The sequence below is a fragment of the Equus quagga genome, chromosome 16 (genome assembly GCF_021613505.1).
Source record: "Equus quagga isolate Etosha38 chromosome 16, UCLA_HA_Equagga_1.0, whole genome shotgun sequence".
Taxonomy (NCBI): Eukaryota; Metazoa; Chordata; class Mammalia; order Perissodactyla; family Equidae; genus Equus; species Equus quagga.
Genome location: NC_060282.1, coordinates 38795269 through 38808409, shown reverse-complemented (window position 1 = coordinate 38808409; position 13141 = coordinate 38795269). Strand labels below are relative to the sequence as shown.

Below are 13141 nucleotides of genomic sequence, written 5' to 3'. Positions count from 1 at the left end.
ATGTCCTATGTTTGTACCTTAGAATCCTTCAGAAGGTTAGGTAGAGTTTTGAGGTCCAGATTAGAAATTTTTCACCAGTGCATGTTCAATACAATTTATGAGGAAGTTCCAAAAAGTGTTCCAGACTCACTGCTTACTCTGTTCTCAGGGCAGCTGGCTGGAAGTCTCTTCTGCTTCTCACGAGAGATCAATTCTCTCCAGCAAAATGTCCACTAACCAAGCCCGTGTGTCCAATGCTCACACAAATGCATTTCCCACCATGGATGGGCCCAAAGGTTTCACAGAGGAGAGGGGGCAGGGGTGGAGTGCGGGGGTACATATGTGTATGGTATTTAGAGGAACAAAACTGTTGTTTTCTTTTGCTTGTACAGAATTAACTCAGTGACCTCCCTACCCCTACTCCCTCAAGATCCTGCCCACATTGGCACACAAGATTTGAATACTTTAGGGCAGGGTTACACATTGACTGTCCCTAGAGCTCCCCTAATGCTGCAGGCTTTTTCCATGTAGTGAGTCTTGCTGCCCCACCCATCCCAACAGACTACAAGTGTCACAGTTCCATCGCACAGGGTTGAGTCAGATTATCAAAGAATGACCCTTGCTCGCTATCAAGCTCAGGCATATCCTTGAGGTCCCTGTCACAGAGATATATAAAAGGAAATAACCAGAACACTGTTTCTCTCCATTTATTTTAGTTGAAAAAATAGCAATAGGAAGCAAATGAGGAAAAACAGAAAAGAAAATGGAGAAAGCAGTTCGTCTTCCCACATACACACTATTTCAAAAGTTAAGGTTAATTTATTTATAATTTATTTATGTAGTCATTGATTTAATAAATGCTTATTATGTGCTTTTCATGTGCCAAGCCCCGTGCTAGGTTCCAATGATTTTCATGATCAGTTTCTGTCTTTCATATCTAGTGGCACATTTTTGGAATCTTGACTACGTAGATAATTTAAAAATCTATGATAGGGCTTAATTTAACAGCTCCCCTCAATCTGGACTCTTAAATCCAGTGTCCACGTAGAATCAGAAAGGATCTAGCCTCAGAGTAGACTCTTTCCACACTCTTCATGCTCTCAGGTGAACTTTCGTATAGTGGGTTCCTCTCCAAATTCTGAGTTTTGTTTTTCTTCTTTTTTAGAATGTCCAAGTATGCAGGAAATGAGTCTGACATGAGACAAACTTATGAGACATCATAGGGAAAATGATATCTTGTATCTTATGAAATTGATCTGCTGGGTTTTGTTCTTTGTTTTTTTGGTTTAGAGAAGAGTCATTATTTGAGTTTTAGATTAGCCTGTGTTTTCCTTACACCCTCTACCATAGTCAACTCATGAATCAATACTCCTGGCCAGAGACCAGGTGTGGGAAGTATCACGAGTCATAACCACATTACTGAAGAACTTCACAAACAATAGTTAAGGATTGAGCTGTGACTTTAATCTCATTTTGTAATCAATGTGTGGGATCTTAAAAATAATTTCTAAAAATGAATTTCATTGTAATCAATTGTTAAGGTAAATTATGAATGTGTGTTAGGTGCACCTTTTGATACTAATATTGAAATATAGGTTATTGTAGTACACAAGCTTTATAGTTGTAGTAATTAAAATTGCTATTTTGCACAGGTATCTCCTCTCGTACATAAGGAAACTTTCCAAAATTTGACTCTAAGACAACTAAATATTTAAAAGGTAAACAAATCTAAAATCTCAAATTATAAATAGGCCTAACTACTACTAGCGATGAAATCAGAGGCAGTTATTGAGAGTTTCTCCTACTTTTCATTTACCAGATGTTAGCATAGACATTTGAAACTCTTCACTTAATTCCTGTGCAATCAGGCACCCTCGCCCCAGTTTTCATTCTGGAGGGGCAACCTATCTCTGGAAAGCATTGGAGAAACATTAGTTCTTGAATATTGTCAACATGATAGACTCGATACTTGTGGATTAAACACAGTGTAGAATCTACGTATGAAATTTTAACACAAGGAGGATATCACGATGGCAGAAGGGGCTGCCTTTCTTACTACCAAAGTAATTTTAAAATTACTGTAATAAAGAAAGAGAAAAAGTTGACAAAACCATCTAACACACTGTAAACAGGAATGGCTTTTGTTTTTTGGTGGACTATTTGTGTTCACCTTTATTAGTGTGTTATATTGAGACTGTATTTCACAATTTTTCATTCTGAAATGTAGCTTGCCACTGATAACCACCTCTGCTGACAGCAATGAGCAATAAAGGGAGTGGAAATTCAGAATGATTCAGCTTTGATGACCTGAGATAGTTCAAGTTCATTCCTGTTTCTTTTCTTTGTTGCTTGTTCCCCTGCCCCCCAACAGAAATTACATTATTATCTAAGCTGCGGTAACTTTTTTCTTGAAACTATCCAAGGCAAAAAATAGTGATAGTGAAAAACTGTAAGTAACACAAATAGCCTAAAAGAGGAAAATTGTTAGGTATATTATAATGCTGTATCTGTTAGATGCTTTCTACTGCAATAAAGAGAAAACCTGACTAAAAGGGGCTTAAACAATAGGGAATTTATTTTCTAACATAACAAGAAGTCTCAAGGTAGAGCCAGGGATGTGTAACTAACTGGAGTGATAAAATCATCCACAGCCCAGTTCTTCCTACTTTCCTCTTTCATCTTCAGTGTGTAGACTGGCTGCCTTCATGGCCACAAGATGGCTGCAACAGCTCCAACCATCAGTTCTAGTGCTTCCTTCTCACACACGTTCCATAGGCAAAAAAAAAAAAAAAGAGTTATCTCTTCCTTGTACCACTTTTTAAGAACTAAGAATCTCTTCCATAAATCCGACCTGTAGACTTGCCCTAATATCTTATTGGCCAGAATTAGGTCAGTTGCTTCTTCCTCAGCTAATTACTGCCAAGGAGAATAGAATTATACCATAACTGACTTAGAATAAATAAAATTCACCTTCTATGCTTGTAAATGGAGCCAGGTTTCCCTGAAGCCCTTGACTGCCTGAGAAAACCTGGGTTCTGTTAGCAAGGGAGCAAGGAGAACTGACTACTGCGAATATTAAGCAGATGTTAAAAATGAAGTTTCCATTAATAACCTTATGTTAGGAGATGCTTATGTTTTAAAAGCAAGATATTTAATGGCATATACAGTATTATCCAAACTATATAAACAAACAAAACCTTCAAAAACCTAAACAGAAACAAAGACTAGCAGAAAATATACCAAAACGTTAATAGCAACTATTCATGAGTAACAAATTAAGGGTAGATTTTTCTTCTCCTTTTTTCATTTTTCAACTCTTCCACAATGAGCATTTGTTACTTTTATAAAGGAAAAAGTTAATAACCATTCCTTTTTAAATTAAAGATAAAGCCTAATTTCCTCAATATTTTTATTTTTCATCTTGCTGCATTGCCTCTGAATAGTATTTGCTTATCTCTGTTCACACACACCCACAGATACCTTCATGCTTCCTCTAAACCACTCCTTTAATTTAGTTACGTCTTTACTTTTCAGTTTCTTTTTCTTTCTTCCTTGATTTCTATCCAAATCTTTTCCTATATTTTCTCTTCCCTAGGTTTCTGCACCCTGGTTCTTCATTTTCTCCCTTTTAGGAGCTTCAATAATTCTAGCTGAGTGTTCCTCCAGGCCTGATCATTAGAATTATCCAGTGTACTAATTTCTGGGCTCTCCCTAATCCTGTGGGTGAATTGGAATTCCTAGTGATAAAGACTCAGGACTCTGTATTTTAAGCAAACACTTCAGGTAGTTCTTACATGTAGTGGAGACTGAGAACTTCTGCATTAGCCTTTGACACCAACATTCCCTTTATCTTATCCATCAGCCATTTACTATGTGCCTACCATAATAAACATGAAACAAATCTCAACCCACTTTTCTTTGCTTAATTACTCACTGTCCTTGAAGTTGTCAAATTTTCCTCTGTCTTGGTTTTCACTACTCTTCAATAGTCTCTCCATCTACTTTTATTTTCTATTATTGCTATCCCCAAATTCGATTTTTCTCCTTAATAGACATCTTTGGCTTTGCTATTTTATTTCTTTGTTCTCTTAATCCACTCACTAATTTAAAGAGGTAGGAGAAGGAAGAGAATGTAATAATTGATTAAGATGAGAAAATCATAGAGGGAAAAATAATTCTCTTTTCAATTTGTAGATTGAAATATTGTCACCAAATAACTTGTTACTTCAGCTTCTGTGTGAAGAACATTAATTTGCTATGAGTTATGCTTTACATAAGGAGGTGTGGGTGTATGCTGGTTTTAAGATTAGAGCTAAAAGAAATTGATTTTTAGATTCTTTATATTATTATTATACTAAAATTTCAGAGGAGGAGGCCATTTTGTGATGAAAGAGCCATGGACATAAAGTCAGAAGAGGGATTTAATTTTTTTTAAGCTCTGGAACTGTTTACAGACAAGACCTCTAACATCTCTGAAACTCAGTTTCTCATCTGTAAAATGAGAATTTGCGCAACATAATAAGGTCTTCTCTAGCTTGTACCAGTTATGGTTCTCAGTGAGGTAAGCATAAATGCTTTGTTAGATAAGTATTGTTGACTTCACAAAAACTAGAAAACAGTAAGAAATCATATCAATTCTCTCCAATAAAAAATTTTATAAACTCAGTAAAAATAAATGTTTTGGGATTTATTAACGATTTTACTAATTAATCTTTATTTAAAACTGTCTTATCATCTATTTTCCTAAAACTATTAAAATTTTAGAGGCTCTTTAGAAGACTGCTGATTAAAAGCAATATTTTTAAATTAAAAAGTAAATGTATTTCTTTATTATTTTTTAGATGATAACAATCATGCTTACTATAAAAAATTCAAACAATAAGTGTATAAAGTAAAAGTCTCTTATTTCTCCCTTCTTCATTAACGACCCTCTTAATTTCATTTCCCAGAGGTAGCCCCAATTAACATTTTTGGTATGTCTTTCTAGACATTTTGATGTGGATATGCAAATATAAGTGTACACTTAAAAACATACACACACTTACAGGATCATACTATAATACTATTTTGCAATTTTCTCCCCCCTCACTTAATAAAACAATATATATATATTGGGTTTATTTTCTTGTATCAACATAAATAGATATTCCTCTAAGGTAATAGGAAAAAAACCCTCTAAGGACTTTTAAACCTGAGGATTAATTCTTTCCAATAGAATTTAACATGAAGAAGTGGGAAAATCATTCTGTTCCTGAAGTTATTTACAAAACGCTATTTTTAACTGACAACCTTTAGTCCCCTATCTTCATGACAGCAGCTAAGAGAGTGCCTGAGGGTTTTAAAGATTCTTCAAGGTGTGTCATATTATGGTTCACGTCAGTGCACACTGATATACCTTCCTGGCAAGAACTGAAAGATACAGTTCTTAAATCCCCTGGTGACCCATTATCCATGGATCATTGACAAGATAGAATGTAATAGCTCCTGTCTATTTACCCAAGGTTAACTTCCCAGCGAAACTGTACTGTTCCTGCCCTACATCTTTTATCTAAACAAGAAAATCTAGGGGAAAAAAACTATATTAAGTAGATAATACACATGCTCTCACAGTCTTTATTATATTTTAATATTTATTGAATGAGGAAAAAATATCTAGTGAAATATAGTAGTTGTTTAATTGTAGAGAGTGAGACCGAGAAACTTTTCCCATAACCTAACCTTTCCAAATAGATCATCTGAAATTCAAGGCTAAATGAATTGCACAAGATCCAGCATTTGGAACATCAAGTTAAACTAATTGATATTTTGCCTATTTAAGAACAACATTAAGACAGTAGTTCAATTGGTGTTATGTATCAGAATTTAACATTTCCCATTATTTTGCTATGGTCTAAAAAGTCAGTGCTTCTATATCCTAAAAATTATTTCACTTGTTAACTGGGTCATAGCTGTAATCTCTCAGAGGGACTTATTCACAGGGCGCTGAAATATTTACCAGGTGGCACCATGTTTTTGCAACATCACATATCGACAGTGCTGTGTTGTAAATATCATAATGCGATGACAGGGCATGGTCGTGTTTTTATATGGTTCTGATCTAGATCCACCTGAAAGTTTTTATTTTATACTAATCTTCTTGACTTCTATAAGGATTCTTCCTCATTTCTATGAAAGGTTAGAAATAGAAAGATCATGCACTTGTCAACTTGATTAACACTTCATTTCTTCTTCAAAAAAAAGGGGAAAAGGAAATAACTTGACCAACTATCTCCACAGAAATAGAGGCAAGTGAATCAGTGTTGTGGCTTATACTAGTGAAGTTGAAGATATATATCCCTTCGACCCAGCAATTCCACAAGAGAAACTCAAGCACATCTGCAGAAGGAGACTTGGGCAAGAATATCGTTTGAAATATTGATTATATTAGAGAAAACTCAAAGGAATATAAATGTCCACTAACAGAATAATGGATAAATAGATCTTGAATATTCACACAATGGAATAGTAGTTAAAATGAATTAGCATTAAATGTTTCAGCATGGATTAATCTCAACCACATAATGTTGTGTGAAAAAAACCCCAGCAAGTTGCAGAATGATAAGTATATATCATTTACGTAAAGTCTGAAGCCAATGTGTAGTTTATATAAATGTAGTAAAAGTATAAAATTTTATTGGAAATAATAAACACCAAGGTCTGGATAGTAGTTACCTTGGGGAAAAATAGGAAAGAAATTAGAGAGTGGTACACTTTGAGGGAGGACTTCAGTTGTATTTCTGATATTTCATTTCTTAAAACATATCTAAAGCAAATATAGAAATTGCTAAGACTTGACAAAACTGAGTGATGCGTGTAAGCGTGTTTATTATATTGGTTTCTATACTTTTTATATGCTTTGGAGATTTTCCATAATAAACCTTTTTTTCAAAAAAAAATCATATTTTAGGGTTGAAAGGGACTTTAGGAACTATCTACTATTGGATATTTAATGAGCAGCTACTCTGTGATGCACGAGATACACTGGTATACCAGAGACATGTTCTTTACACTCTTGGAGCTTACATTCTACTGAAAAGAGGCCAAATTAAAAAATAAACATGTAAATATACAAAAACATATATTAATAAGGACCACACAGAGGATTTCATTCCATTTGAGGATGAGGCAATTGAGGTGAAGAAACGTTAAGTGATTTTTTCCAAGATGCAAGCCAGTTCTAGAACCTTGCTTTCCCTCTCTGCCTTCCCACATACTTCTATTTTCCCCTGGTCACTTCCTAACTTAATGTTATTCTAATTGTTGATGGTATTAGGCACAAACACATTGATAACGTGTCACTTGTTTTGTAGCCATCTCTAATTTAATATATAAGGCAAAAGGTACAAATTTATCAAACGTTAAAACTTAACAAAATAAGCTTTAAAATTATTAGACTAAGGGCTGGCCCTGTGGCCGAGTGGTTAAGTTCGCACGCTCCGCTGCAGGCAGCCCAGTGTTTCATTGGTTCGAATCCTGGGCGTGGACATGGCACTGCTCATCAAACCACGCTGAGGCAGCATCCCACATGCCACAACTAGAAGGACCCACAACAAAGAATATACAACTATGTACCGGGGGGCTTTGGGGAGAAAAAGCAAAAAAATAAAATCTTTAAAAATAAAATTATTAGACTATGTTGAACATGACATTAAATTTACACAATTTTCTTTTTAGGTAGGTTAACATTATCTTTACTTCATGGATGAAGAAACAGATGAATGGGGGAGTAGGAGTAGGGTGAAGTAGAATTGCCTAAGGCTCTGTAGAAATAAGAGTGACAGGTTCTGGACCAGAATTTAGAACTCTGACTAATCTAGTGCAAAATCTTGAGTACCTTTCTTTCTGATCTTTCCTTTCAGGTTAACGCGCCTCACTTCCACACATTCTTCTAAAGCCAACACTAATCTTGAAAATTGTAAGAAAAGGGCCTAGTAATACCAATATCTTGTCAGAAGAATGGAGCATTTTTTCACCTTCAAAGTTGCAAATTCATTGATAAAAATGTTTAATGTAAGCTTTTATGTCCACATAAGTGTGCAAACCCTTCTCTCCAGATGGTCTTAAAGAATGTTCAGGGAAATAATTTCCCAGACTGCAACTATTCTATTCAGAGCTTTGAAGACAGATTTCAGGTGAGCTTTTATCCACTGTTGGCAAGAAAATGGAGCAGAAGAACAAAATGACTATGGTGACCTAATCTACCTAGATGGTGTTATGATATCCATTCTCCTATAGCATTCTAGCATTTATGAAGTTTCTACTAAAGTAATTGTCTTCATTTCTGTCTATTAAAATAATTGTTTTAATATTATGTTAGCCAAAGGTGATTGTTTCAGCTTCTTCTTCCTATATTCATTTAAAAAAATTGTCACCTGTACAAATGAAGTCCTTATGGGTAAAATTATTCTGAGCAGAATTTAAATATTCAACATCAGAAGGTAGTATGGTCTAACACTCTTGCTACCCAGGAGTCTATCAGCAGACTTTGCCCCTGTGCACTACATACTTCCCTACAAAGTTGATTATAGGTTTATGTTGTAAGTGCTCAATATTGACTGGTACAGGAACACTCTGGAATTACTTATTATCTTCATTTTCCAATGAATTCTTTCTTCCCTTGGCTGATGTGTGAAGCTAGGCTTCTAAGGATTTCTCCAGTGTCCTTATTAAGAACATCTGTAAAGAGCATCAGAATGAAGTGTTGAATTTCACCCATTTGGATTTCATTAAAGTGTCTATAGTTGTCAAGCATTTAGAAAGTCAAGACACTAAGAGTTTGGGGTTTGACCCAAAGGAAATTGGTCCTCATTTTAAGGCTAAACAGGAGGGATAACTGAGCCAAAGTTTTCTAGGGAGGTTTTTTTCAATCATTCCTTTCAGATGCATGCCCCTAAAGAATGAAAGCTTAAAAAGTCATATTTTCTAATGGTAAGTTTGCCATCTTGCCAAAGCAAAGTGTGGGTTTATTGCAGAGGTTCTTAACCCAGAGTTCATGGACTTCTAGTGAGTCCATAGGCAGACCTCAGAGAGTCCATAAACTCTGTGAAATTGTAAGAAAAATTTCATGTGCATATACACATGTGGATTTTTTTTTCCTGGAAAGAGGAAGCTGTAGCTTTCATCAGATTTTCAGAGACATCTGTGATTCAAAAGAGGTTAAGAAATATTGGTTTATTTTCATACATATTTAGGTATCTTAAAATTTTCAAAGTATCTAAATGAGCAGAGTTTTAAATTTCTCTTTTTACTAAGAGTACATAATGCACATAAATGTACATAACTTTTAAAACGCTAATAAGGTAAACTAATTTTAAATATTAGCAAATGATTGGAACTTTGGTAATCTGTGAAATCTCAATTCTGACTAAATTCACCTGCATACATACTATTATCCAACCAGGTTTAACAAAAGTAACATGACTGATTATTTGTAATAAAAACATAGAGTAATTTGGTTGAAAAGTGAAAATATGTTGTATTGGTAGCACAAAGTGGTAAAAAACAAAGCAGCTTGAAAATTTTCCATTACATTTAGTAGTAGTAGTAGTAATATTATTTGTTTAGTTGTTTAATTATGCTTTAAGTATAGTAAAGTGGCATGAATTAATTTATATTGTGACTCAAATCCACTTTAAGTAAAAACAGCAATTTCTTTTTTTTTATAGAGAACTCTAAGCAAAATAAATTCTGATGTGAAAAATCCACTGGGTGTTTTTAAGTTTTGTAACATTTAAAGTGAATACCAAATAAACTGATCATCATTATACTAACTCTACCTACATTTATATTTGGCACAGTTGGTAAAATTTAAAAGGTCATGTTTTAAGTTCATATACAATACATCATTTATTCTCTGCATGTGATTTTTTTTTTCTTGCTGAGGAAGACTCACCAGGAGCTAACATCTGTGCCAATCTTCTTTTATTTTTCAGTATGTGGGCTACCAGCATAGCATGGCAGCTAACAGAGTGGTGTAGGTCCCCACAGGGCACCGACCAGGGGGCCCCAAAGCAGAGTGGGCTGAACTTAACCACTAGACCACCCAGGCTGGCCCTACATGTGATTTTTTAAAAGCATTATTTTAACTGGATCCTATAATTACATTTGGCTTTAAAAATAGATTATGTAGGGGAGTGACCCCTAGCCTGGTGGTTAAAGTTCCCTGCGCTCAGCTTCAGTGGCCCTGGTTCACGGGATTTACGGCCTGGGTGCAACCTACTACACTCACCAGCCATGCTGTGGAGGCATCCCACATACAAAATAGAGGAAGACTGGCACAGATGTTAGCTCAGGGAGAATCTATCTCATGGTTTTCATGGTGAATTGTCTGCTTCAGACTGGAATCAAAATACAGAATGCAGAAACACAGGATGAATCTTTGATTAAGTCTGTCTGCCACTTGTCTTTGTGTTATATGACAAAAACATATACAAGTTCTTTTTTCCCTTGAGTTAAACTTCAGACATCAGTCTATTTTGATTTATCTTTGCTCCTTATGTACCAAGCTGACTTTGGTCACCTCTTGAATTACCTTTCTCAGACAGCTCTTTAGCTTACTATAAGTGAACCTGGCTTGTTTCCAAATTAACTTGGCTAGTCTTTTCATCTTTCCCATCCTCTCTCAAAAGCCCTGATCAGCCCTTTTGATATTCACTAAACTAAACTTAGTTTCCCGGCTTCATACTCCCCTGTCCCCCTGTGCTCCCTTGATACGTATACTGTATATCATCAACCTCTCCTTTCTTATATTATTTTTTAGATGCCTTTATTCTCTTCTCAAACTTTGTCTTTCTAACTTTGCCTCAAAATATTGTCTTCTTTTCAATCTGTCCTAAAAACATACGTAAATTTAAATATTAGTGAAACAGGGACTCCTGAAGAGTTGCTTGTTTTAAAGTTCAGGCTTTTTCTGTTTTTTAGCATAAAGTTTCTCTCTTAGTATTTAAACAAGGTTAAGAATGAGTATAGGCCATAGTATATGAATTATATCTCAATAAAGCTGCTATTTAAAAAAACAGAAAACAGACCTGGGCTGCCCCCACGCGGGTGATGATGGAAACACGCCAGGGCGGACCTCACCCTCCAACATGGCGGCGGAGGTAGATTAGGGCAGGGTGAAAGCAGCCGCCACCGCTGTTGCACCCTGTCAGAAACAACCGCCGCCACCGCCTTTTTTACTTCTTCTGGGGCCGGGGCCAAGGCCAGGGCCAGGTCTTACTCATCTGTAAGTAGACCTTCTTGCTCTGCCAGCCAAATCAATGGCATCTTCTACTACTGTGCCTCTAGGGTTTCACTAGCATGAAAGTACAAAGTATGTTGTTCTCAGCTACTTGGGAGTCTTCTCTCAGGAGAAGCTGCAAGAGCCACGTCTTTCCTCACCCCAAGGAGTTCAACAAGATGTAGCTTCACAATCTCTGATCAAGAAGTTTTATTAAAAGTTAAAACTGAAATTGAACAAGAGCTAAAATCTCTGGACAAAGAAATTTCTGAAGCCTTCACTAGCACAGGCTTTGACCCAGGCACACATCTCCAGTTTTGAGCCTTGCTAACCCAGAAAGCTCAGTAGAAGATTGCTTGACTCATCTTCAAGAAAAAGTGTTGCAGGAACTGAAAGAGGCTCCACATGAGGAACTGCTAATGCTCCTCAGCCAACCAGTGACATATCAGGCATATCAGGAATGTACACTGGAGACCACATTTCATGCCAGTGGCTGGAATAAGATTTTGGTGTCTCTGATTTTGCTAGACAAATGCTTTTGGAGTTGACAAGACCTCATCAAGAACCTTTGTGTGCCATGCTGCAGTTTGATGTGATGTATCTGGAGGACTATGTAGCACAGTACATTATTCAGCAAAGTGGCTAGGGCACTGTCTTTAATTTTGAGTCAGAGGAGGAGGAATATCCTGGAATCGTTGCAGAAGGTAGGAATGACACTTACATCCTGCCCAGTGACAACTCTGGACAAGTCAGTCCTCCAGAGTCTCCAACTATGACCACTTTTTGGCAATCAGAGAGCTTACCTGTTTCACTGTCAGCCAGCAAGAGTTGGCACACAGAAAAGCCTACCAGTGTCCCTAGGTCCTGAGTCCTGGCAGCAGATTGCAATGGATCTTAAAGAAGTCAAAAGCTTAGATAGCAATAGGGCTGGAGAGAAGAGTGAGGATAATTCATCTGGTCCTGACATTTGCATGCTGGAGACAAGGAAACCCAAGACAGAAATGATTGCAGTTGAGAAAATCAGCCCTGCAATATCTTTGTTCACGGAACTTGATGAAGAAGAGCTGAAAGTAGCAACAATTCAACATATTGAACTAGAGGAGGAGGTGATCCCTCCCACTGCAACTCACAAAAACGCTGCTGAGTGGAGAGGAGATAAATGAAAGAAAAGAGTGTCTCACAGAAGAGACCTCCACTGCTAGAGAAGAGAAGGCCATCCCATTGTTTGAGGGCAAGTCTATATTACTGTTTGGAGGGGCTGCCACTGTTGCCATTCTGGCAGTGGTAGTTGCGGTAGGACTGGCTCTAGTAAGAAAGAAATTTCTCAGAAGAGAAAGAAGACAAAAAAGATGTAAAGTTTTAGTTGTACTGACTGAATTTGAACCACCAGCAACTGATCGGACATTTGTACAACACTCTGGGATAACTGGGGACTTCTGCTCAACAAGGCAGTGGATTGGTCCACATTTCAGGGCTTGAGGTAGAGGGTGTTCACGTTTGTCTGATTGTAAGTTCCAAAGGGCCTTGAATCATGCTAGATTCAGAATCTTATGAGTAAAGTACTCCTTCTAGAATAGGGTTTCTCAACCTTGGCATTAATGACATCTTGATAATTCTTTATTGTAGGAGGCTGTCTCATGTATTGTAGAATGTTTAGCAACATCCCTGGCCTCTACCCACTAAATACCAGTGGCACCCTTCCCCTAATTGTGACAACCAAAAATGTCTCCCAACATTGCCAAATGTCCCCTGGGGGGTAAAACTGTTCCCACTTGAAAGTCACAGCTTTAGAGGGAGAGCATTAATTTAGGAGAATCTGGGATAGAAATTCCCAGGCAAGAGGGCTTAGCTGTGGGCTCCTCAGCTACTGACTTGTTCCTGCCCTTGGAATTTCATCTTTCCTGA

The 13141-nt window shown here is 36.7% G+C and overlaps 1 pseudogene; it reads left to right on the top strand.

Annotated features, from left to right (window-relative positions):
* Positions 1-12715, top strand: LOC124228201 (bcl-2-like protein 13; annotated as a pseudogene).
* Positions 12716-13141: the final 426 nt, after the last annotated feature.